At 37.1% G+C, this 20,436-nt stretch overlaps 1 long non-coding RNA gene across 1 annotated transcript; it reads right to left on the reverse strand.

The window, feature by feature from the left end:
• Positions 1-4,973: 4,973 nt before the first annotated feature.
• On the reverse strand, positions 4,974-20,159 carry LOC109145201. Its single transcript, XR_002046478.1, has 3 exons — positions 20,071-20,159; positions 14,932-15,111; positions 4,974-5,939 (listed from the first exon to the last, which is right to left on the reverse strand). It is a non-coding gene; the product is annotated as an uncharacterized LOC109145201 (long non-coding RNA).
• Between the last annotated feature and the right edge of the window lie 277 nt (positions 20,160-20,436).

Genomic DNA, 20,436 nt, shown 5'->3' on the forward strand with positions numbered 1-20,436 from the left:
GATATTGCACCAAGTTTAGACACTTCACAAAACCATTTTACCATTTCCTAGAATTGCATGATATTTTTCTGTGTGGCTATATTAATCAGGTTATATTTTATAATTTATAGATGCATAAAATATATAATGTATACTTTTTTTTAAGTTCCAATCTATGCATTTTTTATTCTAAATGAGCTTCAATTATACACTCTGGTGTTTGCCTAACTTCTGTGAATTTTGTGCAAGGACTCATTTTTATATTTGTGGTTTGCATTGCTATCTAAGGAAACTTATTTGTTGTAGAAATTATGCATTTGGCTTTGTCTTCTTTCTTTCCATCTCTACTTTTGGAGTTCAAGATCACATGAAAAGGGGAATTGGGAAAATTCAAGGGTAAGAGAGTATCTGCAAGGGTAAATAGCAAAGATTTTCAAATTTCTGTTTCTGCTTTTCTGGATGAAGAGAGTCTGACAGGATGTTGCACACCTGCTCTGCCTTTATCCTTCTTTTCTTTAAATCTTTACACACTATTTACATTGACTTTTTTAATACAAGCACATAAAATCCAAAGTAGTATAGGAAAAAGACAACCTTGTTTGCAGTTAAATAGACGTTACCCTAGCCAAGCAACTTTACAGGGGTAGAAATAAATTTACTGAGCTTTTGTTTCTGAGGCTTGATATGCAAGGTAATGAAAATCACACATGAATAAGTGGGTTTATGTTATGGTGAGGTAAATACCTAACAGAAGGAACAAGTGATACATCTGACAATGAATGTTACAATAGGGAAAGTATCTGTGATTCTTTACCTGTTACAATTCACTAAGTTTTGCTATTCCTTGTATAGACTAGGAAAATGTTAACTCCTTTTTGGACACTAATTTACATTGTTTTACAGCAAACTTGGACACATTTCTTTGAAGGTGTCCTGTGTTCACCTAAATATCAACTATCTAGCAACATTTTTGAGTATTAAGAGTCAAGTACTCATAAAGGTGTGCTGTTGCATACGTGCATGTATAGACATGAATGTATCTTCATATAAGTTTGTACATCTCTGTGGGTTTTTTCTCTTTTTCTTGCTTTATTTATTAAGAGGCCATTCCTTCAATCCAAGAGAGGCTTGGTTTATTCTAACGAGTATAAAAGTAATATTGATAAATCAGGAAACGTACTCTGCTTTTTGTGGCTTTAAGAAGGCATATAATGTTATTAGTGCCTATTGCATTGAATAAAGAAACTTCCAGAGCTGATTGTCTCCAAAACTTTACAATGAGTTGTTAGGCACAGGCCTAGCTTGAATAACAATGTAATTTAAATGCCATAACATAAATAACAAATATTTAATATTAGCATAGTAAAATAGATTTTGTTCATGTTTTTAAATTGGGGAATTTTACTTCCTTGGTAAGCAACTATGTAATGTTCCCAACTACTGTAGTTCGAGTGCAAAAATCAATCTGGTCTACCAATATGAATAAAATTGAAACATTTGGATGTATTTTTACCACAATTCTACTTCCTAGTTCTGTGTGTGTATATATCTGTAATACAGACCCCACCAATTTTTTTTTTTCATGCAGATGATTAAAGAAGGGCTGGGCAATACTGTCAGTTTCAGAGGAGTCTGCCATTACTGAATTATAAGCAGATTTAATTATTCTATCACAAAAAGCTAGGAGAGAAAAATAAATACAGCTACTGCAGACAGAAACTCTGCAACTCTAATTGCCAGAGCACACTAAGAGCTTTCAAATAGTAAGTCCTTAAATAATAAATTGATATGGGAGAGAATAATGACACCCAGGTGTGAAACCTTAACCTGAGAGTAGTGCTGCATACTCAATGACATAATTGCCTCTATTACCATATTCTAGTCTATCATGGGCTTTTGAGTCATAGAAACTGGATTGAAATGAAAGACAAAATATGTTCAAACCACAGGTGAGATCTGAAGTAGAAATATATAATAAAACCCAGGTAACTAAATTGCTACTTGAGTTTTGAAAGTAGGCTGGGTATTATGTGAAAAATTATATTTAAATGCTATTCACAGCCTGACTTGCTCCCACAAAAGCAAGGGTTAAGAAAATTCACACTGGGAACAAAAAGAGCCTTTTAACAAAGGTTCTCAAAAACGCAGTAGATTTTTCTCATTTCATTACGAAAAGCCTTCTTGTTCCCAGGTACATTTTTTTCCATGCAATAGCTAAGTCTGTTAATCAATCTAAAAAATATGAGCCTGTGTAAACTGAGTACTGCATTTTCATGTATATTTTATACTTTTTTCTGTGTGGTGTTCAATATAACAGAACATGGAAAGGAGCTCTTTCATTACGTAGACCTCATCACATCTCAGCACTGATACAGATGTTAACTCACCAGTTGCCATTCTGAAATACATTCAGCTACCGAAGAGCAGAACAACAGGACTGTAATATGAGTGATACCAGTGTTCTCCCTAATGGCATCTTCTGGAAGGAACATACCCAGTAGAAGTAGGATTGGGGAAAGGCGTTATCATACTTGCCCTGTTGAGGCAAATTCTATCCAAATAAAGTACATTAGCAACAAAGAGAGATGATTCTGATGTTTCTGTGGACATAACTAGCTGCAGGTGTTTTCTGTCGTACCTACAAATGAGGCCACAAAAAGAAGTGCATGAAAATTTTGGTGAGTAAGAACTTGACATTTGGAGTGCACCAGAATTTTAATCTAAGAGCTATGACAGCTTTCACCTTCTGCTGGAGGGTCAAAACTACAGAAATAATGCAAATTCCCCCATGCCCCCGGAGACACAGTTTTAGATTGCTAAAAATACCTGTGAAGATTACTGAAAAGCTGATAGTTACTGTCAACGTTGTATCTGTATTGTAGAAACTCCTGTTGTTATTAAATACAGCTTAAGTGTGCAACCAACGGGTGATCCTTGTTTTCAGAAATGTTTTTATGTATTGATTTGATATACATCTCCCCTGTCCCCATAATGGTTTGTCAAAGGGTTTTGGAACTTAAGATCTGGATTCTTAGAGTAAAAGATATGACAACCCTATGCCCATGGGCCTTCCCTCACTGAAGCAAGAGGTTTAAAAAGTTTCTTTCTGCCCCTACTGGTACAGGACCACTCCTGGTTGCAAGTTCTGCTATTGCTACAGTTAGGAAGAGTCATGTGTTTTAAGACACAGTTGTTCTACAGAAGGAAACAGAGGGTTCAAGAACATCCTTGTGCATCACTGGCCGAAGAGTGTGAGCTGGAGGTGTTACTGAAGACACGGAATGAATTTAGTTGTTCGCTGGACTCTGAAGGAAACAGCGGCTATATCCTATAGGTGTCCTGCTCTGGCAGTCTCTCTGGTTTCTCAGCTTGTGTCATAGTGAGGCTCAGAAAAAACACTGGTTCCTTTTGTTATCTTAAGAATTTCTGTGTTTCCAAGGGTTCCTGCAGATGAAGGTGCTGGGGAAGAGATGATGTTATTCTTGTAATGATTATAGAACATGAAGGAATATGTTATAGTTAAGCCCCACTGAGTTTAGCAATCTTTTATGGCTTAGGTTCTCTTAATCTGTTCAGCTGAGTCCTGAATACAAAATTCCAGACCTGCTCTGGAGACTATTCTTCTCACTTCCTGTAATTTAGGCGTCTGTCTTTATCTTCTAGCTTCCTTGCTCAGGTTCCTGTTATACTCTTCCTTTTGTTCCTACTGTAGATATGAAGCACAGACCAAGAAAGGACCCTTTGAGTACAAGAGTATTTCATTATTGAATGTATTGTCGTGCAGAGTTTTCAGCATTAGTTGTGTTCATCATGACATTCCAATTTGTAAAGGAGTTGATAAATACCTTGCCTATTTCAGTACAGGCTGGATAAATGATGTAGTCAAAGGATTTAATTGTTAAGTGGCTTCTGGGTTTGGGCTAGATTTCCAGTACAAGAAAAAATTATTTATAAAAGATGGATGCTGTGAAAATATATTCTGTTCTTGGTTACCCTTTTAATGGGACAGTGGGAGTTCTGTATATTCAAGAGAGGAGTGCAGCCTTCAGGGTTTTTTTTTCCAAATATTAGAAGCTCAGGGCCATGTGCAAAGTTGCATGCATAATTACACATTTAATCTGAATGCACATTTACTGTGATTGCAAATGCAAATCAGGCTGTGTGCATGGAAATAGTCAGTTGAGTTTCAATACCTGAAAATCACATGAAGTCACAGTAATTGTGCATGCAGATTAAGCACACAGTTGGGTATATATTTTTGCAAGTGGCCTTTTGCTTCAATGCTTTGAAAATGAGACCTTCTGAGCTAGTCATGAATGGGTGTTCCTTGTTATTTTCTTTTTCTAATGGCATTGCCAAAATTAGTGTACAACACATAGAGTAGATCTTGCATTCATTATTCTATAATTTGAACTTTATCAGAGATGCTTTCCAACATCTTTGTTGGGAAGAATGGCTTTTTATATCTGGGGCACGTTTCCAAGGAGAGTATCTGGGTGAGAAAAAAATACAGTAATACTGGAGTCTTTCACATCTAACTCATTTAGTTCTTCTATAGTTTATTTTCATGGCTATGTCTGTGTATATATTTAACCCAAAAATAGTTTTTTATGTACAAGATAATAGAAAATGTTCCCCATTTCATGTGACAGCAACCTGATCTGGAACAAAAAGTTGGAAATCTGTACAGCAAAACCAAACGAATTTATTAATATGGAAACAAGACAATAGCCAAATAGAAGGGAAAAAATTATATATAAATGATGATCTGATTTCTATTTTCAAATATTTTCTTAAACATGGAAGAAACATAAATTCTTCTTACTATTTTCTATTTCTTCACTCTGTTTTCATTATTAATTGACCATAATCTGACATTTAAAAAAAAAAAGAATTCAAGGTGGGTTGGCTGATTCTTACTCACTTTCAAAAGAACTCTCTACCCTGAACTGTTAAAAGGATAAAAAAGAAAAATTTGAAAGACAAAGAATAAAACTTCATTTTGAAATAGAAATTATTAAAAATTTCCCTTCCCCTCCCCTCCATAGAAGACCAAAGAATATTGAATAAAGAAAGACCTAAGCAAGAACCAGATCAGTGTAACTTGAAACAAGTTATCAAACTGTCCATAAACATCTGAAAAATAACTTGGAGATTACTAGAAGACTCAGACATTTGATATGTTCATCAGAAACAAAGGTAGTCAAAGCCAGGCAAAGCCTTCTTGCAAGACAGTAACAGGATTTTGGTATGGTAAAGGTAATAAAAAAAATACTAAGGTAATCAATAATAACAGCAACACTAACTTGATATAGAAATGTGTGATTAACTGATTAGCTAAATTGGGAAGTACTGTTCTGATACCAGTAAAATGGTATGAATATGGGAAATAACACTTATTCAGAGGGAACTTACCATTGTTCACAGCTGAAAGGAAGGAATTTTCCAAGTGTGGCATTTTAGAAAGAGGCAGTGATGTAGCTGAACATTTCCAGTCCTTTCCAGTCCTGTCTTTTATTGTACCCCCAAAATAATAGACAAATCAAAACATTTTATTTCATCAAAACCAAATAGAAAAATTGAAATGATTAATTTTGACATATCCACATATAAAGCTTAATTGAAATTGACATGTTCCACTTGGGGAAAAAAAAAGCCAAGTTGACAAAACTTCTCTTCTGATGTAAAACTGTTCCATCAAAGGTGTTTTGACTGGTTGTAATTTTCAGCAAACATGAAGCCATTACTTGAAATGCTTTTAAAAATCTTGCTGATAACCGCTGAAGACAGGCTGGAAAATAATATCTGTCTCTCAGGCTAATGACAGCCCCTGCAGCTTGGTCTTCATGCAAATGAATTCAAGACTGTAGATACCAGGATGTGACCCTCTATGTGTCCAGACAGAGGTCTTCTGCCTTTCAGGGGCTGCTGATCTGTCGTCTGCTGCTAGTATCAGCTACCTATGCAAAGTTCAAAAAGGAAAAATTTATATAGCTTAAAGAAAGCAGGATTGGGAGAAACTGTTGAATGAATGTGATTTTGGAAAGGTCTGAAAGTACTGTCTTAATAGTTTGAGAATTATACTAATCAAAGAACCCATTTATTGTTCAAGGGAAATTATTTTCTATTATTACTTCTGAGGAGTATTAATCTTTTGATAGAAGGCTTTTTCTGTGTCCTCTGCTTTGGGTGGGAAGAAAACTCATTCTGTTAGGGGATTTAGGCCATAAGAAAATACGTGACCCCAGATACAGGACACAGTGAAGAAGACTCTCTTTTATCCTCAACAGTTCAGAGAAGGGTTCTTCTGCCCCACAGTGATTCTGCATCTACACCTGCTTGGCATATATATATATACACACACCAGAACTATCAGGTTTCCACTGCACACTTTGAATTATGAGGTGTAAGCAGTAAATTATCAGGAAACACTGATAAATTGTCGTAGATTTCTTTGGGTAAGAAGATTATGTACAGGTATGGAAACCAGATTAAAGAATGCCAAGACCTGGGGTGAGGACCTGAATTTTTAGTGTTGAAGAGAAAGCAAAAGGCCAACTAAAATATCTTTTTATGCTGGGAAGTAAAGGAAAGGTGGCAGAAGTTATGTTTACAGTAGGTAATGTACCGGTCATTTGCTGGAAATAGTTAACAAAGATTATGAAGAGTTTTCTCTCCTTACCAAAAGACTGATCCCATCTTAAATTATTGAAAGTAATTCAAATGTACTTCATGTCAAAGAGTGATATATGGAACCTGTAAAACTCCTGAACTTCCCTTTACACATAATGAGAAAATAATTGAATAAAACTGCTGGTGAGAGCTCTGTGACAAGGTATTCCTCAGGCTAACCTGTATTGTAATGTAGTGATGATTTTTGGTGTTCTAAGGTTGTAACTTTCTCAGAAATTGCTATTATTTTGATTCAACGTGGGATAAATTTCCATATGCTTTTCTCCTACTTCCAAAGTCCTTTTCAGGAATAAACCTCTTGTAGGTTATGTTCCTTTTTCTCACTCTAACAGGTTGGCTTTTGAAAGTTCTGTTTTCTTAGTCATTTAGGCATTACATCGTTAAGTAAAATAAAAGTATTTTCATTGAATGGGTGATTACGGGGGAGAAAGAGGAGAAGAAATAGTTTGGCAACTTGATATACATGTCGATATAGACACAGATATAGATATAGATATAGATCAAAAAAAAAATAGAAGTGTCAAAAAAAGATAAGAGAAGTACAAGATGATAAGAGTTTTCAAAGTGTCCTGTTGGGAGGAGCTGGAGTCTCCATATCCCTGGACAATCTTTTCATATAATCCCCAGAATGTGTGACTCACTTCCTCCCACAATCAGGATTTGATTTCCCATCAGTTCCAGAGCCAGCACAGCCTGGAAAATTATACAGCTCCTACACAGAGACTGTGTTTGAACTGCTGGAGAGTACCATCTCCTCTTCTACCTGGACAACATCCCTATGTTCTAGAAGACAACCTTATACCAGAGGTGACTGCTCTGCCTCCTCTCTTCTACATTTTCTGGTTGGATTTTTCTTTTTTTTTTATTCTAGTTGTGTTTTCACTGTTAAGTCTTTCAGATGTTTCAGGTATAAAAATAACTGGCACTTAAGTATCTTCTAGCTCCTAAATGGGACATAAAGACTTTTGGTCAGATATCTGGCTAACGCTTAGACGTTTTCATGGTTCTAGGAAGTCATATTTTGGCAGAATCTGGAATAATTTGATTAAAATCCATATTCTTTTAATGAAAAATATTTTTTAAATAATCTAAAGAGTAATTCAAGTATTTTGAAACAAGATTTTGGTTTAAGCCCAGGCAAAACTAGAAGCACAGCCACTCCCTGTCTCCCCCCTAGTGGGATGGGGAAGTTCATTGGAAGGGTAAAAGGAAGCAGATTTGGGGGTTGAGATAATGATGGTTTAAGGTAGGTAAAACAAAAGCTGTGAATTCAAGCAACACAAAACAAGGACTTACTTCACCATTTCCCATGGGCAGGCAGGTATTCAGCCATCCCCAGGAAAGGAGGGTTCCATCACACGTAGTGTTGACTTGGGAAGAAAAATGCCATAACTTCAAGCACCACCTCTGTTGGGGTCCCTTCCCCCCTGCTGTGGGGTCCTGGGAGAGGGGCCGCGGGGGAAGGCACAGGGTTTCCCTAGCCCCTGGTCAGCCTTGTTCCCCATTGGTTGTCTTGTGTTCCCCTGCGTGGGCAAGGACCCTCAGGTCCCGTGATTGCCTCAGTTCCTTGGCACATCCTCAGCCATGTGGCTGGAGAAATAAACATCTCTCTGAAACATCTATCAAGAATCGGTCCATATATATTTCTTTTCCACCGGCCTCCTTGTTTGATACGCATGTTACAGTGTCCGCACTGTAACACACCTCTTCCTCTTTCTTATTGCTAAGCATGATGCCACATATTATGATATATCCCTTAATTCTGTTGAAGTCAGCTGTGCCAGGTATGCCTTCTTCCCGCTGATGGTGCACTCCCAGCCTGTTCACAGTCTGAGAAGCAGAAAAGGCCTTGATGCAATGTAAGCGCTGCTCAGCAGCAAATAAAATATTTCCTATGAAAGTGTTTTCTGAATGGAAACGAATTGTTCCCCAAATCAAAATTCTCTACAGGAAAACTTCCATTTTAACAGTAAAAAAATTTCATGTGGGAAATCATTGTGATTTTTTCCCCAAAATGTACAACATGTAACATGATCTGCCTAGTCTGCAGGGAAGCTGAATCCAAATGAAAATGAAAATAGAAGTCCTGTGATGTCCCTAAGCAGATTACAGTAAAATATTTTGAATTTGGAATGCTAAAATATTCTGTCTTGATCTCAAATGCTGAAATGAAATTTGGGTAGTTTGAATTTTCATTATGATTCAAAACAAAGTCAAATATTTTTCTTGAGAGCAAGAGAAATTACATGACATCAGACAAGGGCTGATGGATAGAAAACAACAAGGGTAAAGGAACTAGGAGGCAAACTTGGTATTAATTTTTGTTGTTGGATGCATTAAAAGGCCATCATGTCAGGCTGGGAAGCCTGAAGAATTGTTTCAAAAATTGAAGGTGGTAATCTAATTGTCTGGTAGTATTTTTGAGGGTGTTTTTCCTCTGGGGAGGAAATACAGAACTGGAAATAAATGCATACAAAGTAAATAAATTTAAAAGAATTTATAAAATACTTCTATAAAAACAAAGCTTTGAACAATGTCAGATGAATATTGCCTGTAAATATTAGAAAGTGAAGCTATGCCTTCATCTCCAGAATCCTCATTTTGCTCCTGGCTGAAGACCTGGTACACCATATGTGGGCAGTCTGACTCCAACCCCCCCATTACACCTGCAGATAGGAAAACTGTTTGAACTTGCAGTTAACTACTCCTTCAAATAGAATGTGTAAAAGGTACAAGAAACCTCTGTGGAATCCATATTATCAATCATAATATGAAAAGAATGAGTCCCCAAAGATAAACAACTTGGCATGGTAGGGCTGGTATTTTGTTAAAGGCCTTGTTGCCCCCAGTAAGAAAGGGTCTATTAACTTCAAACACATGGAACCACAATAATTAAATTAGGTCACTCCTCATGTAATAGTTTCAAATTTCATAAAGTGCAGCTTGTGGTTATGTCATGTGTTTCACATTGAAAGCCCTAGTTGACTTCCCAAACTCTTCAATACTACCAGTATTGAAATATCACTACCAGTGATATTTACCATAGCTTGACCACAACATTTTCCAAGCTGATGTTAATAATACATACCCAGTCTTGTAAGTCTGACCATCTTTTCCTTCTCAATAATCAAATAGTTGTGGTGTGATTGTGGGTGACTTAAATGTATGAGTGCCTTGCTGTGAGGATGAAAATGGCAGTGATAAGGTCCTGGCTTAATTATGGGTAGTGATAATGGGTTGTTGAAAGCATCCTTTTAAAAGGGATGCAACTGCAAAAGCTTACTTAGGCAAGAAGAATGAACAGTCTCTAGAGAGCAAATACAAATAACCTAACTAGTTTAAATTTTTCTCCATTGTCTAATAAATTTAATTTCATTTTCTTCTCTAGGGCATTGGTTGGAGATGGTGTGTGTGCATGACACAGAAAGATTTTTAATCAGAGTAGAGCTGTTTGGGTATCATTTGTTATGAAAACTCTTGGATCACAAATCATTGCTCAGCAAGTAAATAACTACACAGAACAAGAAACTTTTGGGTTTTGTTGTAGTATGTTACTATTTCCAGAATGAGGCTCTGTTGAAAACAGAGACATTGGCATGTCCATTCAGCCTGCTTTGTTTCATTTAATTAATTTTGTTTGCAGACATAACAAACACATTACTTATTTAGTTTATTCTGTTGTTAAGTAAATACCAAAACTAGGATACATTTCTTTTTGTCCTTTGATTTAGCAATAATGTATTTCAGGAAGACAAAGGCACTTCATGAAAACTGGAGTAAAGATCTATGCTTCATCTTAGGTTAAAATATTTATTAAAAACATAATTTGAAATATTTCAGTAAAATTAAATGAAAGAAAAAATATTGAGTTTAATATATTTATTGAACATAATTTGAAATATTTCATTAAACTCAATACTCTGTTTTTCTTTCATTTGATTTTACACTAGTGTGATATCCTCTGTAAGTGCTATTTTACTATCTATTGCATGCATCTTTCTGAAGAGTCTTTGAAAAAAGAAAATCAGAAAAACTTATATTATCAAACAGTAATTGTCAGAAACCAAATAATCTCCTGCCTGTAAAGAACCTGAGTCCTAGCTCCCACCCTGCCCCTAGCACCTGCTATTATCATCTTCTTTGGTTTTGGGGCCTGTACACGTGTCTCTTGCAGAGCTTATTCTATCGATCTGCAAATTAAATAATTTGGCTTTCAGCATGTAATTTCAAAACCTTAAATTTTTATTACCTTCTCACTGCATTTTTAAAAATGTCACAGCATTTTGTTACCCGGATAGTTTTTGCAAGTCAAGCCTTCAGTGAGATTACAAGTTTGTGAATAAAGGATCATTTACTGAGTAGTAAATGCCAACAGATACACACTGACTTTGAAATGTAGATTTAAGGTAAATATTAGAACACTTCACTGTACTCCACTATCACCTCCCAACATCAAGTCACAAGCACAAATTTTTCAGTGATAAAATAGATAAATATGTTCCAAATCATCATGTGTTGCTGTCTGCAGATTTTTATTAATGTTTTTTTTTTGTTTTTCTTTGTCTTGATCAACCTTTTGTCACCTTAGCTGGTCCTTTGGGTCAATAGATTTATGAAAAAAAAGTTATCAAAATGCTCATGTATCTCTAGCTCTATTATTGTCCTATTATCTCCTTTGGAACAATAAGAGGGTCATAGTTTTCTCTTTCTCTTACAGTTCATGTCCCTCTACGGGTTCTGCTAATGCAGATAGGTTTTGATGTACCTTCCTCATCTTCACAGGGAACCTGAAGAGATTCACCACAGAGGACAATGAAATACCAAAGCAGCAGCTTTGGAAAAGTAACCAGTTGTTGTCAGTTTAGATCAAGGCACAGAAATGAAAGGGCTCGAATGAGGTCTTGGCAAAGGCATTTCTAAAGAAGTTTGTATGTATGATAAGAGGTTAGAGCTGTAGAGGGGATTTGGAAATGTATATTCTTTCTTAAGCTTTACTTATCATCTGAGAAATTATTTTGAAATATTATTTTAGTAACTAATTTTGGCCCAGCTCATGAAAAAAGGTGTCTAGATGTGTAAATTTGAATGCCTGCTTAATCAAAATTCTGTAGCCCAGGCTCAAAGTTGCCATGTAAAAACTATCCTGCTGTGGTGGTCTAACTTTGGAACAGCCGAAACAGAACACAACCTCTTTGTCTGAAGTTTCGCTTCCACAACTGTCTTGTCTCACACTCCAACATAAGTCTCAGTAGCAGACCCCAGTCCTCCTGCATTTTCACTGTGCGTAGTTATGGCTACTTTAAAATGGGTCAGTTGAAGGAAAACAAGTTATTACTAGGCTAGGTGTACACATTTGTTAAAGTAGTGAGTGATTACACAAAGCCTCTGTTTTTCCAGTGGTACAGGTTTGCATTTGCATTCCCTGGAATGTAGTAGTAGTAGTAGTCAAACCAGTAGACTATGGCCCAGGTTGGAACTGGGGGTAAATTCTAATCCCCAGCTACCCTCTTCTAGAGGAGTAAAATACCAAAGAAATGGGTTATTGCAAATCACTAAAATTGTGCCTTATTTTTAAATTTTCCTCATAAGTTGCTGATTCTATAATACAATAATAGTATAAATGTTTCAAAAATAAAAATGCAGGGTCTTAAAAGTGAACAGTACGAATAACTACCTAGTGCAGTGAGTTTCTATTTGATAGGAGCAAAATTTAATGAAAAACCATGCTCCTGAGAACAGAATAGAACAATTATGATTACTTAAGATAAAACTAAAAAAAAAAGGGAAAAGGGTGAAATAATGCAAAGGAAGTAAATTTCAACATAGACATTAACATACATAAGAAATATGTTTATAATATATAAAACAAAATAGTAAATTTAGCATTATTACAATACAAAATGTTATAAGCAATTGGGGTTGCTTGTGACCCATGGACAGTCCAAGAGAAATGTATGGATAGAAGTAGTGGTAAAGCTGCTTCTACCTAAGCTGTACTTCTAAAGAGAAGATATTCTTTCTGAAATTCTACACTGTTCAAGATTTATTGAGCAATACTAATACTGCATTTTCAGTCCTATTATATTCCAGCTATTATATTCTGTAGGAAGCTATGAGATGAAGGACATCATTTTCCTTAAGAATTATCATCCTTTTGCAATTGTAAAAGTGACATGTTAAAGGAAATAGGGGATCCCTCATGCATCTACAGAAACAAAAGAGTTTGAATGGAATCCTGACAACTGTCTAGGTAATTTGGTCAGAGAGAGACTGTGTTTGTAAAATATGACTACTTCGACATTAAAAACAAAAAGAAGAAAAAAGAGAAAAAAAGAAAAGGAAAAAAAAGAAGGAGCTCCTTTATTAGGCATTCTTCAATTCCAGTCTATAAAGAAGGGACAGCACAGGTCTGAAAATAAGATTTCAGTTATGCTATCACATGTGTGTAAGAGAGAAAGGGGTTGTACAGGGGACATGGTGTCACTTTACCATTACTGTGAAATAAAGGCATTTCACAGTAATAATATTGCAACAGCATAGTAGTTCTACTGGATATAACAAATGTGTGGCAAATTGCATTATTATGCCATCACTTTTTCTGTGAAGTATTTTTTTCACAAATATTACTTAGAAACTGGACTACAGGGAAAACTAACTCAGTACAAGTGAGGACTTTTCCAGCTCCCACTGAACTCACTGTAAAGAGTCCCATCAGCTTCAGTGAACCTTATAGAAAACAAATGAACTATGTTTTTATTTACAGCTGGGACTCATGCAGCTCAGAGACACAACTTGAAACCTGTAAGTGTCAATAAAGGAATTCTATGATAAGGGCTACAAACAAGATTGAAAAAAAAGATTTAAAGGAAAAGCTCCATATGGTGCAGATACACAGAGCAGCTATACAACAAGTGGAAAAAACCCATGGCAGCATCTAAGATCTCTTTTCCTCAGGGCAAATGCAAAGCACAAAGCCATGCTAACCCTTCACCTCTAACTACTACACAGTGGTATTTTATTCCTGCATGCCTTTTCCCACATGAGGATATGTATAAGCTGATATTGCTCTAGAGAAAATAAATCCTGTTTAATATAATTAAGACATGCACACGTTCATGCGTACATCTATATTCCTGTGAGGATGCTTGTACAAAAAACTACTTACACCTGGAGGCACTGGAGTGAAAGACTGAAAGAAGATGTAGCTTGTCATGTTGCTGGGAAAATTCTAACATATTCCAGTGCCAACAAATTCGTGGTTTTATCAGCATTAAATATTTTAGGTGACTATTTCTCCAATTTTACTGCACTAACAGGGCAAGATTCTTCTGGAACCTTAGTTCATATACTATCAACATATACTACCATATACTATCTCCTGTTGGTATCAAAGCAAAAAAAGGAATTCATTCACCATTTCCCATTGTCAGGCAGGTGCACAGTCTATGTCCACCTTCCCTTGAATCCTATCATCAGATGACAGGGAGGACAACACCACATCCACTTCATTCCACCCATAAGGAAGTTGTAGACAGCAGTGAGGTCACCCCTCAGTATCATCTTCCCTTAGCTGAACAAACCCAGTATCCTCACCCACTCCTCATAAATCCTGCCCACTTGTCCTTTCATTATATTTGTTGCCCTCCTTTAGACACATTCCAAATCTTTTCCATTACACTTATACTGTTGAGCCCAAAACTGCACACAAGGGGAGGTTGCACCAATGCTGTGTATAAGTGGGACAATAACTTCTTTTAATGAGTTTTTTTTTGCTGCACTTACTGCTGAAAGCCTTCAGTTCCCTTTTTGCATTTCTGCTCTCCAACCTCTTGTCTCTGGTCTATACATACCCCTCCCCAGGTGCAGAATCCAGCATTTGTCCTTGTTAGATTTCACACAGTTGGTGATTTCCCAGTGTCCTAATCAAGATGTCTCTGTAAGCCCTCTTTGGAATCAGTGATTCCACTTAATACGTTATCAGCCATAAACTTCGTGTGCACTCGACACCTATATCCAGGTCACTGATAAAAATGCTGAAGAGAACTGGCCCTAAAACTGAGCCCTGGATTAGCACCCATGTCTTACCAGATATTACCCCATTCACTTCAATTCTTTGAGCCTGAACGTTCACCCAATCGTTCATCCATTTTATTTTATCACAGACCTAAGACAATACTCTCAAACTGTTCAGGCCCCAGGACTCGAGTGCCCTGGAAGCCCTGGGCCTTGCAGAACTGTCAAGACAGTTGTGTAGCTTACCTTATCCACATCCACTTAGCAAGATGCCTCCTCCATGATGAAAGGGGAAGCACTGTGCAGAGAAAAGAGGGATCTCTCTTGTGCCCTGGTGAATGCTACTTCCTCTCTCCCCAGGTAAAACTCGCGGGTGGTCTGGTAAAAGGGCAGCTCAGGCGAGTTGACAGTGCCTTATCCACTGCGCTAGGGGAAAATAAAACCAAAATATCTTTATTTCTCTGAGTTATTTTATTAATATTTCTCTGAAGAAAATAACTAGTTTTATTTTGAGTATTCTCACTGTACACTCAATCCACAGTTTCTGCCAGTTCATTTTATGTACTTTATTTGTCATAATGGATATTAATCTGCTTCAACTAAAGAGATTAAAACCTAAGGAAAGGCAACAGAAATCTTACCACCTACATCTCTCTGGAAATGAAAGTTGACAGGAAATATTACATAAGAAACTAAACTGATCATTATGAAAACAGCTGAAATAACAGATGGTACTGGAAAGTAATGTATTTTTTTAAATGACATTTGTATAGGGCCTACAGATGTAGTCTCAAGAGGATGTCAAGCATAGAGAGCAGTTGACAGAATGACAGCAAAAGATCTGATATGTTTTAACGCAGATTTTTCTTTCCCCTGCCTGTATGTAGGGAATAGCCACCAAATATGCAGCACTCTTTTCTAATGACTGGAAGGCATAATGAGAGGATTTAACAAGAAGGGTTTTATTCATTTCAAGTGGAAGCTTTTGGATGTGAGATTGATTTACTTATACCACTTTTAGGTCTGGCTGGTGGTCTAGGAGACTCCCTTTCATCAGTTTGTTCCATTTTGAGAAAACAGTTTTGTTTAGATTCTGTAGATGTAAGACAATTCTGAAAGGAAAAGAAGATGAAAACAGAAGGGACAGCTATTTTGTAGTAACTAAGTACTAATTTCTTATGGTGCTGTATTTTCCCCACTGCTTTTTCCTATTAATCGTCTGCACCTTCCACATGGGCCCCCCTTCCCCTGTCCCTAGTCCTGGCCACTCCCTCAGGTTCTCCCTATTGGTTTCTGTACCCCAACTCTGCCCATGTACCAGCCCTGCGCTCTGAGAAAAACCCCCTGCTGCCTGACCTGGTGGTCTCTCTAGGTCACTCTGCCTCTGGGAAGCAGTGGACCAACATGTAAAAATAAAGTTTCCTGATGGAGATACCCTTCTTGCCTCCTTTACTATCACTGTGTTGCAGGGCCCAGCTAACTGGAGCAGGAGCTCAGGGCTGTTCAAAAGCACTATGTGGGGCGGAATGACCGCCCTGCCCTAAGCAGCCACGCTGTGCTCTCCGGGAAGGTTGTGGCTTGCTAAACCAAACCAAGCAACGCAACAATTTCTTATGAATATTTTTTAGAGAGTTACATCAACTTTCAGAAAGATTAGACATAGCCTGGCTTCAGAGAGCAGTAATGGCAAACTGTCTTCATTTATTCTCATTTCAAATGCCACTGATTAATAATGTCACCATCTGATGAACTACATAGAAAGGCTTTCCACTGTACAATGACTAAAACACAGTGCATTTTCTAGAGACCTGAGGGAACTGGCCATAACTCAAGGCTTCCCCTTTCCAACCTGTGTGCCACATCCTCTCTTAGCAAACTTCTTAGATGAGAACTCAGCTTCAGTATCTTTGGAGTTTCCATACAGTGGGATAGCTTTCAGGCGGCAGGGTGGTCACCATCACTGAGTCAGATCGCAGCTTTCTAGATTGTAAAAGGTAGATATGGCCCCTGACACTCAAAGAAGAGACTGTCAGCCTCTGGAAAAACTAGTCTAATCATAAGACCTGGCAGGCCATGACCAAAGGCTGCTATCGGCCTTCTGTACCTGTTAGGAGAAAATGCTGGTTGATGTTGTGGGGGTTTTTTTGCAAGGTATGAGGTAGACCCTGCCCTGAATATTGTCTTTAAACTGTAGCCCTACCTATAAGATGAGAATGACACTACTCATTTCTCTCGTCCTTAGTCTCTTTATATACAGTATGATCTGTACTTCAATGTATGTGTGAGAGACTGAAGACAATAGTGCTGATGGCAGTTGGTATTGTTGGCCCTGTGATACCCTTTCTCCTGCATGCATTGTAAAAATAATACTTTTTAATTACTATTTAACATTTTGTTATCTTTAGATCTCAGAGTGTTACACAAAGAAATATTATGGCCTCTATTTCCAGATGAGGAAATGAAGAGGCAAGTGAAAAACATGTAAAAGCAAGTATACCATGGAAGCGAAGTAGGGGAGGACAGAGAGTCCATTGCTTTCTCTGTTAGGATGACCTACAAAAATAAGATATTTTTGTCTGCTTCTACCTTCTTGAGGGGAGAGAAGACTGCTGAACAGAAAAGCTTGAAGATATCTCTAAGTGATATTTTTTTAGTGGTTTTAGTAAAGTATGTTTTTGAGAGATGTTATATGTGTAGATATCTGCTAATGTTCCATAAATCTGTTTGAATAAGTAACTTAATTATTGCTCCATATCTTGTTTAATATAAATGCCTTGTTAGTTAGATTTAAGACAAGCTAGCATTTTATTATTTGGATTTTTTCTGGAGGAAATTTTACTAAAAGTATTTTCATTATTTTACTGTTGCTCTAGATTAATTAGACTATGAGTTAAAAAGTATCAAGGTGTTTCTGTACACTTGTTGCTTTTTAGCTGTGACTATGTAGTGTGAATGAACACGGAATGATGGTAGTGCTACTAGGACCAGGAGGGATCAGAGACCTAGGAACTGGATGTTTCACAGAGTCAAATTGGCTTTACCAGCATGAGTTAAATCAAGGAGCCCTTTTGAATGAACATTCATAGTCACACAGGTAACACTCATGTAGATGAATAAGAAAAAAACCTGAATACCCTGGTCTTCTGGCTCATTGTAAGTTGGTTTCTTTCCAAAAGACTTTGGTCTCAACCACACCAGCAGCGATTTTTTAATATAAGTTGTAATTTTCCATCTCTCACTTACTCAAAGATCACACACTGGCCAAAACTTTATCAAGCTATTACTAAAAAATCAGTATGCTGCTTATCTCCCTGAATCCTCTTCTGTAGTCTTAATTACAGTAACAATGAAGCCAGTATTGCAAGAGCCATCTGAGATGGACTATTCAGAGGATCATTATGTTTGTACTCATTATAATCCTGGTGGGATGAAATTTTCTTTCAAGAGCATTGAATGTTTTCTTGTGCAGGTTTGAGTGGTTGCTCACATTTTAAACATGCTGTGTAAAATCTCTATTTGATATCTGTTAGAATAGGGCAATAAATACATACCTATATAGCCTTTACCAGGTGTCAGCTTGACCTTCCAGTTCCCACTCCCTGAAAATCTGAAAAGTGTGTGTACAGACAAAGTATTCCAGGTTGGGCGATAAAAAAATGAAGAAAAGCTATTGCACAAGCTATGAGGAACAGAAACATCTAGTATATTTTTGCTAGACTGTACTGCCTTAAGAAGACAGTATCTTCTCAATGAAAATCAGTTCTCTTCTCACACTGAAATAATATTTCAAAAATGTCCCTTGCAAGCACTCTGTAAGCCATGAGACTACACATTTGTTTCTGAGAGTGTGGGGAGAGAGGCTAAGAGAGTACATGGATAAAATACAGAACCAGTCCTTTTCAAGAACACTCTTTGTAGCCCTCTTTCAGTGATGATGATGTCTACGAGGACTAGTGGCTAAAAAAATTTTCCTCATTCAAGCATACTGTGTGCACACTATCGGCATCAGGTTGTAGTTTTCTCTTTCGGTTTTTGAACAACATCTCCACAGGAAAAAATGCCCTGTAAAATGCTTCTAGTGTGCAAATCTGGTATCTTGGAAAAGTGAATCCTCATCCTAATGCATGAAAATCAGTGGGGACATTGACATGATCCAGCGCTAAGATTTGTAATCAGGAGATTAGGTAGAATTTACAGCTCTAGTTCCATCTCCTTTCAGGCAAGCTACTGTACTTCTTTAGTGTTCACTTATTTTGTCTCAGATGACTTATTGTGTAATTGTTTTCATCACTAAAATCTAGTGAAGTAAGTACTAGACTAGTAGGGCTAGATCTTCCACTGTCAGATGGTCTCATTAAACATCAGACTAAGCTTAGTCATATGTATAGACTCCCATACATACTAATATCAGGAAGTTTTCACCACGCTTTGACTAACTTTGCAAGTAGTTCAGTTGCCTTCCTAGTGTGTTGTGAAGAATTAATTTTCAGTGCAGCTGCAATCTTTTTAGTGACTGAGAAACAAGTGTGAATGCTGAGAATATATTGTGATTCCTTATCTTCATCCATGAGAAATTGCAACTGCCACAGATGGTGTTGCAACTTCAAACCCTGCTGGCACTGAACAGCACTGTAATGTTAATTTAAAACAAAAATGTAGAAGTCAATTCAGGATGCTGCTGAATGGCATTGGAAAACCTTTACTATACTGAATGAAAGAGGTAGGCTAAATTGTCAAGCAAATCTTGGTTTTATGGGCAAGCTGTTTTTAATAAAAGGATTTGGAGTTTTCTTCTAATTAGGTTAATTTCTTCTTTCAAAGTGTAGTAACTAGAATAAAGGGAGACATGAAGTGGGTCTAAATATTTTTGATTGCAGTAGTAATTTGTTAACTGTTTACCAATTAATTATTTTTGTACAATGACTGTATCTCTTGCTGTGTCTTTTGTAAAGTCTCATGTATGTTGTACTATTTTGCTAGCATTTGACATAAAAACCCCATCAATTGAAAACAGGACTAGAACTATATTTGAAACATTAAAGTTATGTAGAGAATAAGATATACAATTTGGTATTTCACAACAAGAAGGACACTTCAGTGAAGACTTACATTATAGAAAAAGACAGGCACCTGTGATGTCTTTTGAAATGTTCTAAAAAACATTTGTTACAAAACATTGCACCTTAGCAGATGGTGTGGTGTCTTCTTATTAAAAAAAAAAAAAGATTCCTATTCATGGGCTGAGTTGAGCCATATTCATGGTTACTGTCGCTGTCATCTGCTAGGGACTTAATTGAAAGCATGTGATTGTTCTATACGGCAAGAACATCATCATAAAAACAGACAATTTACTGTGCAGTAACAGTAAAATGCACTAACTCTCACCTTGATGACTGAACAATGTCTTCACTCTGCAATGAAATGGTTCTTTCTTCAGCGTGGTCTCTCCCCACACCACTGTGCTAAAAGTTCTTTACCGACGCCCCACTGGTCACTGGTCCACCGCCCCTCCCCTCCCTTCTCCCATTGGCCCCTGTTATGTCACTCAACCTTGCCTCTGCCCCCTAGCCCTCAGACTATTGGCTTCTGGTGCTCTGCCCGCCCCTGGAACCCTTTGGGATAAAAACCATGCGCAGGCTTTCGTTCTTGGTTCTTTGCCTCTGTTGCTTTCAAGTGTGTTGGTTCCATTTAATGCCTCAGAATTGCATTCAGAGAACCCCTCTCACCTTTTCGTCTCTGGTTCAGGCTTAG

Source organism: Corvus cornix, chromosome Z, assembly GCF_000738735.6.
Source record: "Corvus cornix cornix isolate S_Up_H32 chromosome Z, ASM73873v5, whole genome shotgun sequence".
Lineage (NCBI taxonomy): Eukaryota > Metazoa > Chordata > Aves > Passeriformes > Corvidae > Corvus > Corvus cornix.